Here is a 16,227-nt window from a genome sequence, read left to right as displayed (position 1 = left end):
GGTATTAAATCCATGTTTAATCGCTCATTCCCAAGATAGATGCATGAGCCAAACTGACAAAGGAGGAGCACATATTCATGCTGGAAATAGCTTCAGACAGATTGCTCTTGAGTAAAACATCAAGGTCAACTCGTCATTGCTGACTTTGTTTTCTTATTTTCTGGGGAAAATTCACTGTGATGCTAATTGCTTTTTAAATTACACAAAGAGTTGTCCAACCACTCAGATTAGAGTTATGCCTACTCAGGTTCTTTTGCATGAGCTAGTTCAAGGCCATGGTGTTTTCCATTTTTGCACAGAATCTAAAAACTAGAGGCAAGTACCGCACTAGGCTGTGATGATGGATGTGTTGTCTACACTTCCCTTTATAAACTGATAGTTTATCTGCCTGGCAACAGCATTACCAATCATTTAGTAAAATGTATTGGCCATGAAGCCATTACCATGATTTTCATTAAAAACTAGGTTTGCTTTCCAGGAGTCAGGTGTTTTCAAAGGCATGTCACCGTGGGACTCTCAGGCTGGAACCCTACAAGTGGCAATGAGGACCCCTCTCCAGTAATCAGAACTCTCCTTTCCAGGGACCGGTGCAAGCAGCCTTCAGTCGGCACTTGGCACACCCCTTATATCTAGCTGCGAGTGAGGTGTCTTGAGAAATTTGTATACCAGTATTTTGGAGACACAGGTCAGATCAAGATTTGTGCTTTGCATACTATCTCACTCTTCTTCTCCCCCAGCTCCATGGAGCATTATTCTTGTGCCTCCGAACACTCTTTCCTCTTACAGCCTTTTTGAAATATTTTTCTCATAATAGATACACTTATTACTTCTGCCTTATGCAAAGAAACCAATCCTATTTTTAACACTAATACCAAATTGCTTTTTACTTTTTTTTTCACCCTTTGAGTCATTTCACTGGAGTTTGGAAGTGGACAAGATATAAGCCCAAATGCCCATAACATTTTGAGCTACAAACATGGTCCATTTAATAGCTGTTTTTATTTGTTTTGGTTTTACAAATGAATGATTTAGCTTTGTTTATTCCCAGGAAATAATTCTAGTCACAGCTACCAAATGCTTTGTATCTTTTAGCAATGAAACTACAGGCTATAGTCACATTCCTACTACGAATATGAAAAGCTACGGTGTGAATCACCACAGACATCTTAAAAAATAGAAATAACTTATGGATGGGATTTCAAATTACAAAAACCTATATGATCGTCATAACAAATCTGAATGACTTAGAAATACATAAAATAAACACCGAAGTTCTTTCCCCTCCCTGGCCCGTTCATGATAACACTGTTCAACAGCTTAGTGAGTATATTTCAAGTTTCTTTCCTGTATCTCACATCTATCTCTTTATCACAGCATTTTTGTTTATTTTTAAAAATTGCATTCTCTTCTACATATAATTGGGTATAATGCAGAAAACTGTAAAAGTGTGCTATTGTTTTATAGCTTGCATCCCCATTCTAATAGATCAAAGGTGTTTTATTGTAGTAACTAGAGGCCCGGTGCACAAAAATTTGTGCACTCGGGGGGGGAAAAGGGGGTCCCTCAGCCCGGCCTGTGCCCTCTCGCAGTCTGGGACCCCTCGGGAGATAATGACCTGCTGGCTTAGGCCTGCTCCTGAGTGGCAGAGGGCAAGCCCAATCCCTAGGTGCAGCCCCTGGTCGGGCTCAGAGCAGGGCCGATTGGGGAGTTGGGGCACTGCCCCCTGTCATGCACAGAGCAGGGCAGATTGGGAGGTTGCGATGCCACCTTCAGTCACGCTCAGGGTAGGGCTGATTGGGGGGTTGGGGCACCGCCCCCTGTCACACTCAAGGCAGGTTCAATGGGGAGGTTGCGGCGCCACCCCCTGTGATGCACAGAGCAGGGCCAATCAGGGGGTTGGGGCGCTGCCCCCTGTCACTCACAGAGCAGGGCCCATCAGGGGGTTGGGGCACTGCCCCCTGTCACTCACAGAGCAGGGCCAATCAGGGGGTTGGGGCACTGCCCCCCCCCCCCTCATCACGCACAGAGCAGGGCCCATCAGGGGGTTGGGGAGCTCCCCCCTGTCACGCACAGAGCAGGGCCCATCAGGGGGTTGGGGAGCTCCCCCCTGTCACGCACAGAGTAGGGCCGATAGGGGAGTTAGGGCACCGCCCCCTGTCACCCACAGAGCAGGGCCAATCAGGGGGTTGGGGTGCCCCCACTGTCACACTCAGGGCAGGGCCGATGGGGAGGTTATGGCTCTACCCCGTCACACACAGAGCAGGGCCCGTGGGGGGGGGGGGGGGGTTGGGGCACCACCCCCTGTCACACACAGAGCAGGGCCGATCAGGGGGTTGGGACGCCACACCCTGTCACACACAGAGCCGCAGGGCGATCAGGGGGTTTGGGCGCTGCCCCCTGTCATGCTGATCTGGTGCCAGGAGGCCTCGTGGCTCCGCTGATACCTGTGCTGGGAGGCATATTACCCTTTTACTATATAGGATAGAGGCCTGGGGGCTGGCTGGTTTGCCCTGAAGGGTGTCCTGGATCAGGGTGGGGTCCCCACTGGGGTGCCTGGCCAGTCTGGGTGAGGGGCTGAGGACTGCTTTCAGGCTAGGGGTTTTGACTGAAGCTCCCAACCACTCCTTTTTTTCTTTTTTTTTTTTCTTCTGGGCCAGCTTTAGCTCTGGCTCTAGCTCTGAGGCTTCCGCTGCTGGTTTGTTTGGCGTTCTATAATCGAAACAATGTATAACTTCAGCTCTGAGATCCCAGCCGGCTATATTTGTTAGAATGTTTCAAACTGCCAGCTCAGAGTCCGGCAAGTCAGGCGGGGAACGTTGGAATCTGCAGTCACTGGAGCAAGCAAACCTCACGTTCGCTTCCAGCTGCCTGGCTGCCGGCCGCCATCTTGGCTGACAGTTAATTTGCATAAGGATACGCTGATTAGCCAATCGGAAGGGTAGCGGTCATACGCCAATTACCATTTTTCTCTTTTATTAGTGTAGATAAATGTAAACAATCTTTATTATTTAGACTTGGATATAATTTTTGGAAAAATCATTTTGCCTACTTATGGGTGTTTAGCTCATTTTTAATAGTTTGTTTTAAGATTTTCTTCAAGGAGCATATTTTTTCACCTTGTGAAAACATCTTTGTTAGATAGAATCATAGAAGTGAAACCATTGGTTAATCTGAATGAAATTTTAGATTTTTAAACAAAATGCTAAATTGCTCCCCAAAAAGAATGTCCCACACTACACTCTGTTTCTCCACACAACCACCCCCATTGGATGTCATCAATCTGTTGTACTTTTCTTATCAGTCACAATATTATTATGGTGCCACAAAAATTAAATAATCAATAACTCTAATCCCAGTGGTTTACTACAACCAAAGTTTTATTTGTCTATTGCCAACATTTTCTCTTCTAACACTGTAACTATGCCATCTGGAACCAATGTTTTCAAAGGTTGCTGCAGAAGAAGAGAGATTATTTTTCAACATCTAGATCCCATAGTGATACTATTACTTCCTCTTGCCACCAACTGCCATTCATCACCTACTCCTTCTAATTGCAAAGAGGTTGGGAAATGTAATTCTTTCATATCCCAAGATGGAGGGAGCAGTGGTCCTGGGTGAGTAGAAGTCACTACCACACTGTTACTAATGTAATGTATAAAAAATGGTATCTCCTTGTGGTTGTAGTTCTTTCTCCCTGGTGATTTTTTCTACTGTGTGGTGGTGGTGGTGGTTTTAAAATTAAGCACGTCTAATTTTTATTAATAATTTAGAGGAGCCCATAATGTACTATGCATACTAACTTTTCTTTTTTTAACATATTTTTATTGATTTCAGAGAGGAAGGGAGAGGGAGAGAGATACATCAATGATGAGAGTGAATCATTGATTGGCTGCCCCCTGCTTGCCCCCCACTGGGGATCAAGCCCACAACCAGGGCATGTGCCCTGACTGGGAATCGGACCATGACCTCCTGGTTCATAAGTCAATGTTCAACCACTGAGCCACACCAGCTGACCTAACTTTTCTTTTTCTGTATTACAAATATTTTCTCTCGGGCTTTCTCCTCTTAATTATAATTACATTTTTGGTGAATGACCCTCCCTGTAAAAATCCCCAGCGGGCTCCAGTGACTTACTGTGCAGTCTTCATTTCCTTATTCTTAATTTTCAAGGTTTCTGCCACGTCTCATTGCGTTCCTTGGTCTTCACACAGGGAACCACTTGCCGGGGCTGTCCAGCAGACCCTGAGTGATGGATGATTGATTACTCTGACACAGGATTGCTGTGAAAGAGAGAGCTAAGGGACTGCCTGGCTAGAGGAACCAGACAGCCTCGTTCGCCTGCCTCTTCAGGCTTTTATTGTAACAGCAGTTTGAGTTAGAGTTTATCTTTTAGATACAATCAGTAGCGTAAGTAATCTTGGGAGGACACACGTGTCTGCAGTATCCTTTAAACAAGGACACCTAAAGATTAAACATAAAGGTTTCGGTAAACACCCAAGGGTCCGCATGTACACAGACTTGTTTGGAAGGGTCAAGGAATAATTAGGAGTGCTGCCTTCAGCTAACTCCCCTAAGTTGGAATTCTGAGAAACAGGGGCAACCACCTTCAGCCAACTCCCCTTTTCAGAATTTCCTCCTTACAAACTTTCCAACTAAGTCTCCTGTGCTCCCATACAGTAAGTTAAAAACTCATGATTCAATGACAGAGTACAAATTAGTTCTATTATTCTTAAGTTGTTTATAGAAACATGAAAGGAAGGAGCTCAACAAACCACACACCCTAACTCAAAGTAGTTCTTAAATAATAATACAAGCAAAAAAAATGTGTTTTATATTGTTTTATTTTTCATTAAGGATTTTGGTGAATACAAGGGATGTAACTGAGTAAAATCTCAAGCAAGTACAATTCCATGTTTTCCTTTTCAATAAATGCCAGGTCTTAAAACTAGTGTTGTGTATAATAGATGTTGTAACTTAGGTTTTTATAGGTTGAAAGGATCCTTCTATTACTACCTGATTGTTAGCATAGCAAGAAAGCCAGTGGGTAGCTGTAAACCTAATTTTCATCTCATCACTTTTTCCAGTGATGATCTGGTGGCCTTAGCCCTCAGGCATCTTGGTAACATGAGAATGAAATGGGAGGAGGTAGCAAACCCAAGGAGGCGATAGGGGAAATAATGTGAATATTGCCTCTAGGAACCAATAACTCTAACATAATGTAACAGTTTTCTGATCTCATTTAACTTTAAAGAGCTTGAGAATATCTCTTTCTTCTAAGTAGTAGGAACAGATGGGCACAGATGATCCCAGTCCAAAACATTTCATGCAACAGCTTCCTTGTTCCCACATGGTTTGCACATCCTTCTACTCTTTGTTCATATATTTTATAAAATGTCCAAAAAATACACCACCAAATAGTAACAGTGGCTTCAGGGAAAGGTCATTCATTCTATCTGCTTTGATTTTATGGGTGTTATTAATATCATAGGCCCATTTCCTGTTTTCTTCAGAATAAACAAATGTTGCGTTGTTATACTTCTGAGGGTATGCTTGGATAACTTTGTAATTTTTTTCTTCATTTATTTTAATTCAAGCCTGCAAAGTCAACCAACCAATAATGTTTAAATAAACATCCTTGTTTTCCTTATAAATAAATAAATACAGTGCACTTCAAATTTGGTTGTTCAAATCAAGTGTAGTATTGTTCAATTCTTAGGAATTTTTGTGACTTTTAATTTTTTCTACAAAAAATTGATCAGTCAATTTTTAAATTATTTTTTGAATTTTATATTTATGGTTGGAGAAGAGTGCAGAGTGTCCTTACAAACTAAAATGATGTTAACTCCCTTTTCCTTAGAATGTAAGCTGTGTGATGCCACTGATGAGGGCATCCAGGATCCGTGATGTCATATTCACAAATCTCTATTTTTTTGGAGGAGATTTTGCCCTCAAACACAACTTCCAACAAAAAGATTTCAGTGAGCCATATTCTTTTTAGGAATATATATATTTCCTGACTGGGAATCGAACCATGACCTCCTGGTTTATAGGTCAATGCTCAACCATTGAGCCACACCAGCCAGGCTATGTTCTTAATGTAGAGAAGGTGTTATTCTATTTACTCCTTGAGTTTATAATTGCCAACTGTCACCCAAAATCTCCAAATAAAATATAGACTTGATTTTTTCTTACTTGTCTATTAGTTTTCTTTTGTTTTGTTCAGTTACAGAGAAAGAAGGGAAAGAAAGGAAGGGAGGGAGGGAGGGAGGGAGGGAGGGAGGGAGGGAGGGAGGAAGGAAGGAAGGAAGGAAGGAAGGAAGGAAGGAAGGAAGGAAGGAAGGAAGGAAGGAAGGAAGGAAAAAGAAAGAAGAAGGAGGGAAGGGGGAGGGAAGGAGAGAGAGTGTGAGGGAGAGAGGGAGGGAGGGAGGGAGGGAGGGAGGGAGGGAAGCATGAGGCCAAGGCAAAAACATTGGCTGTTTTTCTGAATTGTCACAGTCTTCCCTACCCATCCCACTGACCTAACTCGAGCTTGACCAGCTTTAGCCCTTTCTGCCTCTTACTTCTGCTCATGAATTAACAAGACTTCTTTAACCAAAGTGGCACAAATGCATAGAAGATGTCTCCTTCTGCCAGGCTCTTGGCTTTTATTACTTGTATTCTCCAATATCAAACTTGTTTTACTTTTAGACATATGTTCATCTAAAAGAAGTTCAGTCTGCACAGGAATCAAGAAGTACCAGAGAAATATATGTTGTAAGGTGATCATGCTGAATTCCTTCCAAGGGGTCCAGTTATATACTGGTAAACACTGAAAACTGTGCTTTGCAAGGTGGTCTGATCCTTAAAAAATGTTTTAATAACTCCTCCAAAGCACTTTTTAAAAGAGTCATAGATAGCCATGTGTATTCTGAGGATTTTTAAGCTTATTTTCTCTGAAGCAAGAAAGGAACATGTGCCACAATCATGGAGGGAGGACCTAAATCAAACTACCGTGAATGGAATCAGCTCTAACACAGACTGTGGGTTTTCTCCTCTTTGGGAACAGGGAAAAGAGTCAAATAAACTCTGTAGAACTAACTTGACAGACTCTCATAATACCTCTGGCATCTTTCTTATACATTTTGTTTTGTTTGGAAGAAATGACAGTTAGGTGTGGCTATCCACCATGTTCTTACAAACTATTCCTGATAGAAAAAATCCTAGCAATTCCTCACCAACGAGCTGTGCCAGAAATAGAACAGAGGGGATGTGCTGTAGAACTCTGCCACCCCAATAGTTTTTATGCAACTGTTCTGCTGAGAAATGGCTGTTTTCTGGTTATTTGGCCCTCAAGCATAACATTGCCTCTAAAAATAATTAGATAAACTATATTCATTGACTTAGTGCTTGACAATTTGAAGCATCTATGACTTGCTTACTATTGACATCTGCCAGGGTGCATAACTTCATATTAGAGAATGAGTCTTGCCCTGGATTAAAACCATGTCTCTAACCCCCAGGGAAGAAATAGACACCAAACTCATTTCAAAAATACATGTAATATAATGCTGAATTGGAATTGTAATCGCTGTTCACATAGATTTATGGGCCGGCAAACAGATGAGAATAACATTTCAAATATTTTACTTTATTCAGTTGTCTCACACATTAATACAGTAGCAAACATGTGCAAAATGCACTATGCTTTGTGAAGCAACAGTTTTTTAAACCTCAAAACAGTTTTTAAAGACTTGAACCCTGAACAATATTAATGTTAATATGCACTTATTAAAAACTATGTGTAAGCTGTGTGCCAGCTTAATATCCCCAAGCAGAGTGTGAGGGAAATACCCAGTCTGGCCCTGCCTGCCATCTGCTGTCTCGGAGAAACCTCCCAGTCCACACAATTCCCTGTTTTCCTTAAAGTCATTCTTCACTATCTTCTTTTGAATTGTAGCCCAGTATCTCACATCAGCACTTTGGATCACAATGGTTTCATTCTTTTAAAATTCTTCAATGTAGAAACCTGTTGTTTCTTTTTTATGATTTAAAAACTTGCTCAAACCCCATGACCACCCACATCTGAAAAAAAAAGTTCCTTTCTCTTTATTTTTTTCTCATTTATTATCCATGTACCAGATAGAGCTAGCAACCCTACACTACCTATTGTGTCTTTCCCTTTTTTGTATGTAATCAGTTTGCTCTTCTTTTATTTTTTAATATATTTTTTATTATTGATAGTATTGTATATATCTCTCATTCCCAGCCACTGTACAGCCCCCAAGGCTTCACCACCCTACTGCCCATGTCCATGTGCTATGCAATTAAGTATGTACATTCTTTGGTTTCATTTCAGTCTGTATTTGGACAGGAGTTTAACGGTATTGTTTAAGTAATAGATACTAATAGACAGTAAAAAATTGGAACTCATGTCAAACTAAAATATATATTCAGAAGACGATTTGATATTGATGCAGTGGATTCTGGGAAAGAAAGCACTGAGGAAACCTTAAGCTTTATTTTTTCTTATTTCTCATGGTGGCACACTCTGGCCTGTACCTGGCAATGTGTCCTGTGCACAGTGACACCCTCCAGTTGAACAACATGCAACATCCAGCCGATCCCCACACCTGTGGAGGACCATCCACTCCCACCAAACATGTTTGTTGAAAAGAGAATGTCAATCTGAATGGGGTGCATATTCTTTTTTATTTTATGCTTTAATTTAGGAAAGTGACAACATTGTCAAATGTGTGTGTTTAAGTATATTTCATTTATATGATTAAATTTTTTAAATGTTTATTGAACTATAAAACCAAGAATATAAAATTTAGAATGAGGACAGTAACAAGACATTATCACTACCGAATTCATCTGATTCATTTGATATTATTGACCAAATTCACCAGAGATGGGAAAGGGTAAGAAGTGAGAAGGTATGTTATAATGTGTCAAACCATTAATGTAATTTTTTTTGTAAAAACAGTGCTGTTTTGAACATGTTACACATGTCAATCATGAATCAATAGGCATTTTTATCATGACTATGGTATCCTGTTGGTACTGTATTTACCCCTGATCCACTGAATCATCACGTCCCACTGCCGTTGAATCAAGACCACCAAAGAGCTCACTGTAGTCATAGCCACAGTCAGCTCTTCTTCCACTTTGAACATCAGGAAGGATAACTTGAGTCATGAGCCCCATTCTGACACTAATAGCCATTCACAGTCGACCTGTGCTGAGTAGTTATCACCAAACTGCGCATGTGAGTAAAAGTCTCTGGGTTTGGATTCTGCCTTCAGTAGGCCACTGCACTCTGTCCAGAGGGAAAAAAAATGAAACAAGTAAGCTCAATGAGCTTTAACAGGTCCAATATCCAATTCAGGGGAATCTAACCATTCTCTAACTTCTAAATTTAGAAGTTATTTCTGTCTGAAGGCATTATAATTCAATTTTATTGAAAACTTGAAGAAAATGGCATAGTTTTAAAAACAAATGACAAAATATTTCAAGAAGTTTCTTTTTTTGTTTATCTGTTTCAGTGCAAAACTTTATTCTTATGAATTACTCAGGTGATCCTGTGAGTTCTATGGGTTCCTATAGATGGCTCAAAATAATAAATCTGGAATTAATTTTCCAACCATGAAAAAAAAAAGGGTGAGAGTCTGCAGGATAAAATTTTTAAGGATGAACATTTCACTATTATATGCAAGAGGTATGATTTTATAGGCCCTGAGAGAAATTCTATGAGCAGAAAATAATAGGCAGCATGGGGCAATTGCTTATGAGTGCTTTTGAACTATGTTCAATTTCAAAAAGATGGGCAATTGCTTATGAGTGCTTTTGAAATATGTCATTTAACATGGTCCCTTTAAAAGGAGATTTTTAAATAGAATAAACACATTTCCTTCATGTATCCCAATTCATTTGCCAAGTCAGAAAAGTATGAACATAGTAGTTCAGCATGTCAGCAATATCATCTTTAAATCAACTAAAAATACTGCAAGCTGCCAGAGCATCTTCTACAGAATTCTGGGAAATGGGAAATGAAGTTCAATACAAAAGATAAAAAGAAGGGAAGAGAAGCCCAGTGGTGGCCTTCAGTTTAATTTGGAAAGGCAAGGTTGTTTATTTCCTCGTAAAGTATTAAATTCCAGGACAGGTCCTGTAGTTTGAACTATGCATGCTTTTAGTGGGCATTCTAATTTAATTGAGTTAGATCAAAATAATTTCCTTTCTAAGGAGCTTAATTTGATTTTTAAATGGCATTGACAAATAGTGTGATGATTTGTGCTACAGAAAAGTCCTCCCAAGCATGCCATGTTTTAAAACATTACTTTCTCTCCACATTGCACCTTCTTTTCTGTTTTATAGCTGTATCCTCTGAGCAAATACAAGGATTTTTTTTTTATTGGAAATGTTTGTTTCCTACAATTTGTTTATTTAAAACTGTAACAATACCATTGCTACCTGAGTAAAATAAAATTGGACCTACAAGAAACCAGATATACTGTCAGAGGAAAACAATATTCTCCAAATAGAGTCCATTTCTGATGGATTTGGACAGCATTGCTTGAGGAAATGTAGCCATAAAGCTATATTAAAGCATATTTCCAATCACCTGGTTTCAAAATTCATAAAAAAGAGCTATATTCACCTCTGCTCTCTAAGAAATACACTTTGCTCTTTATACCAAGCCTTCTTTTACAAAGTATTTGAAGTAGCTCATAGAAATGTGTGAATTTTATAAGGAAGAAGTTGGGAGTCAAATGAAAGTGTAATGGCAAAAAATAAGATATTAGCTTTTTTATTTATCTTACTAGTGGTTTCTAATCAGGCAACTCTCCTGTATAAATAAAACATATGCTTTTTACAATCAAGAACATCTGGAAGCTTAAAATTTATGACAAATTTCACTTGCTATCCTGTCTCATGGATGATAATAATTATCATTCACTTGAAAATTGACATTTTCTTTCTTTTGTGATGTAGGGTAGTTTAAGCTAAGACATTCAGCCAGTAATAACAATTTGGATGGCATGAATCCATAGTGTTTATATATTCTACTTTCCTTGCAAATGTTTCCTTCTACATAAAAATAATATGTGTGGATGTATTTATTTAAACCATTTTCTGAAATTACATGTTAATATATAGAGAATTATAATTATTTAAATGAATTTCCAAATAAACATATTTGTTACTTAGGGAATTTTTTCAAAAGCCTTGCCATTTTTGTCTGTAAATAAAAACTTTGTCTGTGCATAAAATTCCAAACAAACATTTATTATTGCTTAGTTTTATGGTGGTTTAATATAATACTCTTTTTTGTGTTTGTTTTAAGCAGAGCCAGAAATGTGTATCCTTAATGTGAAAGATCCTTGACAGGCATCATCTATTCATGATATACAGGCACTACATTTTAATTTATTACTCAAAGTACTTTTTCTTATTAAATTATGCTTGCTGAGGGGGAAAATACTAACATTATTGTCAGAATGGCATAGATAATTTTCATCTAAATTAATTTATTTCTATAATAGGAATTGCCTTTAAAAGCACATGAAGCATCTCTTTCATTTGTGTTAAATATTGCAAATAAGCTATAAATACTTCATCTTAAAAACAAATAATCTCAACCTTGACCCTACATTCCTTCAGCTATGATAACCCCTCCCAATTTTCTGTTCCTAATTACTGCAAAGCATATATACAGAGAGAGGTTAATTAATACTTCTAAATCAATTTCCTGTTTCCCCTTCTTTCTTTAGAAACACTCTAATCAGGTCGTCATCCCATCTCCCTGTTGAAATCATAATTTATAGGTTACATTGACTTCTGTTTTACCAAATAGGTCAATGGTCAGGCTCCTGATCACGTGATCTGTCAGAAAGATTTGACACTGTGCATCATTCTCCTTCTTGAAACACTTTATTCCATTGATTTCTATGGAATCCACCTCTCCAGAATGTATTCTTACCACTCTGGATCATATTTCTCAGTCTCATGTGTTCTGTCTTTTCCTCTTTCTCACCTCTAAATGTTGGGTCACCCTAGTGGTACCATAGAGAATCAGAGGGGTGGGCTGTGGGGCTGTGTAGAAGGTGCAGGTGTGCTGGGATCCACCAGCTCCCTTGGATGTGTGGGTGCTATTTCCAGCATGGGAAGGCAGGCTGAAGGCTGTGGTATCTTCAGACTTCCTGAGGTGTCCTGCAGGCCCTCCTCCACTCCCCACTGACCCTGATACCTACACAATCAGGGAGACAGGGAAGTCTCCCCATTGGCCAAGATGGAATGGGGGAAGGGGTTGCACTGCGGGCACCAAGGACTAGAAAGATGAATGGGTAGGGCCCCTATCCAGCAAGATAACTGGATAGGACCAAAAAAAACAAAACAAAAAAAAGCCCTCCCATACTTATCCCTTTAAGAACCACAGACTTGATGAGCAGGAAGAGAAGATGGTCTTTGAGACATCTTTGAGTCCACCATTCTCCCACATCTACACCTGAATAAACCTCTTTCCTTTTGCATCAGCACCTGTCTCAATTTGTGGCACGCAGCCAAACCCATTTGTTTGGTATCACTAGTATTTTGTCTGGGATCCTCTTTTCTTCTATACTATACTCACTCTCTAGGTAATCTCATCTAATCCCATCACTTTATACCATACCATCTGTATGTTGGTGATGCCCAAATTTATAAATCTAGAGCTTTTCTCCTTGGATTTTAATATCCAAAGTTGCTACATGTCTTTTGGCAATTAATATTTACAAAAAAGAACTCTTTATTTCCCTCCCAAACTTCCCAGTGTTCCTAGTTTGATAAATAACAGCACTATTCAGTCGCTCAGCCCATCCTTGATTCTTTTTCCCCCCTACACTTTCATCTAACCCATCAGTAAATCCTACAGCTTCTTCTTTAAACACAACTGGAATTCGATGACATACACCTCCTTCAACCACTATCATTTTTCTCCTGAACAATTGCAAAGGCTTCCCAATACCTCATTCGTGCTCCCTAAAGTCCACCCAACTGTCTATGAAAATTTTCTATATTAAGAATGTGTGAGGTTACTGCTAATTCTACAATTTTATATTATGACTACAGGCCTGGTGCATGAAATTCATGCACAGGTAGGGTCCTAAGGCCTGGCCGGTGATCAGGGCCAGCTGGGGCCTTTCATTCCCGCTGCCTCCTGGTGGTCAGCACACGTCATAGTGAGCGATCGAACTCCCAGTCTCCCAATGGAACTCCCAAGGGGACAATTTGTATTATCCTATCTAATAAAAGAGAAACATGGTAATTAGCCGTAACTTTGCTACCCTTCCCACTGGCTAATCAGCGAGATATGCAAATTAACTGCCAACCAAGATGGTGGCCGGCAGCCAGGTAGCTTGAAGCGAACAGGAGGCTTGCTTGCTTCAGTGATGGAGGAAGCCAACATTCCCCGCCTGCCGCTGCTGGGCTCTGAGCTTGCAGTTTAAGAAACATTGTTGCAAGTATAGAAGATAAAAAAAACCAGAAACCTGCTTTCAGCCAGCAGGGCCTCAGAGCTGGAGTTGAAACAGTGTTTCGATTATAGAACCCAAACAAACCAGATACCTGCTTTCAGCAGAAGAGGTCTCAGAGCTGGAGCCGAGCCTCAGAGAGAAAGCTGGCTCTCAGTTCCAGTGACAGCCATAGAAGGTAAATAAATCCCAGAATAAAAGAAAAAAGAAAAAAAGGACAGGTTGGGAGCTTCAGTTGCCCGCCAGCCTCAAAACGGCCCTTAGCCCCTCACCCAGACTGGCCAGGCACCCCAGTGGGGACCCCCTCCCTGAAGGGGGTGTGACCAGCTGCAAACAGCCATCATCCCCTCACCCAGGCTGGCCAGGCACCCCAGTGGGGACCCCCACCCTGAAGGGGGTGTGACGAGCTGCAAACAGCCATCATCCCCTCACCCAGGATGGCCAGGCACCCCAGTGGGGACCCCCACCCTGAAGGGTGTGTGACCAGCTGCAAACAGCCATCATCCCCTCACCCAGGATGGCCAGGCACCCAAGCAGGACCCCCATCCTGACCCAGGACACCCTTCAGGGCAAACCAGCCGGCCCCGACCTGTGCACCAGGCCTCTATCCTATATAGTAAAAGGGTAATATGCCTCCCAGTACCAGGATCAGTGGAGCCACGAGGCCTCCCGAACCTGGGATCAGCGGAGCCACGAGGCCTCACGCCCCGGGATCAGCGAAGCCGTGAAGCCTCCTGGCACCGGGATCAGCAGAGCCTCCCAACACTGGGATCAGCGGAGCAGGGAGCAGGGAGGCCTCCCAGCACCGGGATCAGCGGAGCAGCGAGGCCTCACTGCCCCTGTGTCAAGCAGAGCCACGAGGCCTCCCAGCACTGGGATCAGCGGAGCCACGAGGCCTCCTGGCCCCTGGAGCAGCGTGACAGGGGGCAGAGCCCAAACCCCCTGATCGTCCTGGGGCTGTGTGTGTGACAGGGGGCGGGGCCACAACCTCCCTATCCGCCCTGCTCTGTTCGTGACAGGAGAAGGCGCCCCAATCCCCTGATCGGTCCTGCTCTGTGCCTGATAGGGGGGAGCTCCCCAACCCCCTGATCAGCCCTGCTGTGTGTGTGAAAGGGTGTGGTGCCCCAACCCCGCCATGGGCCCTGTTCTGTGTGTGACGGGGTGGAGCCGCAACCTCCCCATCGGCCCTGCCCTGAGTGTGACAGGGGGGAGTGCCCCAACCCCCTGATCGGCCCTGCTCTGTGGGTGACAGGGGGCGGCACCCCAACCCCCTGATCGGCCCTGCTCTGTGTGTGACAGGGTACGGAGCCCCAACCCCCCTGATCGGCCCATGCTCTGTTCGTGACAGGGGGTGGCGCGGCAACCTCCCCATCGACCCTGCCTTGAGTGTGACAGGGGGCGGCGCCCCAACCCCCCAATTGGCCCTGCTCTGAGCCTGACCAGGGGCTGCACCCTCTGCCACCCGGGAGCAGGCCTAAGCAAGCACATTGTTATCTCCCGAGGGGTCCCAGACTGTGAGAGGGCACAAGTGGGGCTGAGGGACACCCCCCCCCCCCCCCGCCAGTGCACAAATTTTTGTGCACCGGGCCTGTAGTATATATATATTTTAGAATGAAATCAAAGTCTGTATCATGGCCCATGAAGCCATATAGGTCCCAGTGCTGTTCTTCCAGGTACTCAAATGGTTTGTCATTCACTCCTCTTAGGTTTTTGCTTAGAATTACTCTCTTCAGACAGAGCTCTGATAACCCTACACATTAGCCTCTATTTCTCTACCTTACCCTGGTAATAGGTGACTATATTGATTGTATTTAGAACTGATGGACATTACAGTATGTATTTGTTTGTTCAGTGTTTCTTTTCCCAACTAGAATATAAACCACAAAGGGCAGGAACTTGGCTTTATCCATACAGTTATACTCACTACATAGATTAACACTTGGCATAGCCAGTCCAATTACTGGGCTTTCATATTATACAGAATATTGTGGAAATCATTCCTGCATCTTACAACTGCTATTTTTTTTCCATGAACATCAAAGGTTAATTATTTTTAAAAGATAAATGGATTTACATACAAAAATACAAGTGAACATTAATTATTCTCTGGAAAGGGATTGGTTTGATGCTATCTTTTCAAACCAAAAAAATTTATTATTATGCATGGTTACTGTGATTCTACCAAAAATCATAATTTTGTTTTCAAAGCTTAAAAAGAACCTGAAGCTTATCTAAAAAAATTTAAGTGGAAAATATATCCAAGAAAAAAGTCTGAAAGTTATTAGATGGTTTAGGTGAATTGTTGCTTTGTTCCTCAGCAGTCAGTCTAGGTGTAAGCCCATCAGCATATGACATTCCCCTGGCAACTGTAATTGAGTCAGTGATGGGTCATCTGGTATGAGAAAGTTGATCAGACCATAAAAGACATATTCTATAATAAGGGGTGAAGTTTTCTCTATATTTTTCCTATGAATGAACGGGTAAGCTTTTTGTGTTCACTTGTTTTGCTGTGCAATTTTTTTAAAATTGGGGTAAAATTTACCATCGTAACCATTCTTAAGTTTACAGTTCATAGTGTTAAACACATTTACATTATTTTGCTACGAATCTCCAGAAATCTTTCCATCTTGCAGAGCTGAAATCCTATGCCCATTAACTAACTCCCATTCCATGTCTTGTAGTTCTGGAAGTATAAAAAGGTTTCTAACTTTATTTATGAAATTTGTTTTATTTACCT

The sequence above is a fragment of the Myotis yumanensis genome, unplaced genomic scaffold (assembly GCF_028538775.1).
Source record: "Myotis yumanensis isolate MYYU_CA2020_CCGP unplaced genomic scaffold, mMyoYum1.0.hap1 SCAF_5, whole genome shotgun sequence".
NCBI lineage: Eukaryota > Metazoa > Chordata > Mammalia > Chiroptera > Vespertilionidae > Myotis > Myotis yumanensis.
The sequence above is the reverse complement of the archived record's forward strand: the minus strand, read 5'-3'. Positions refer to the sequence as shown.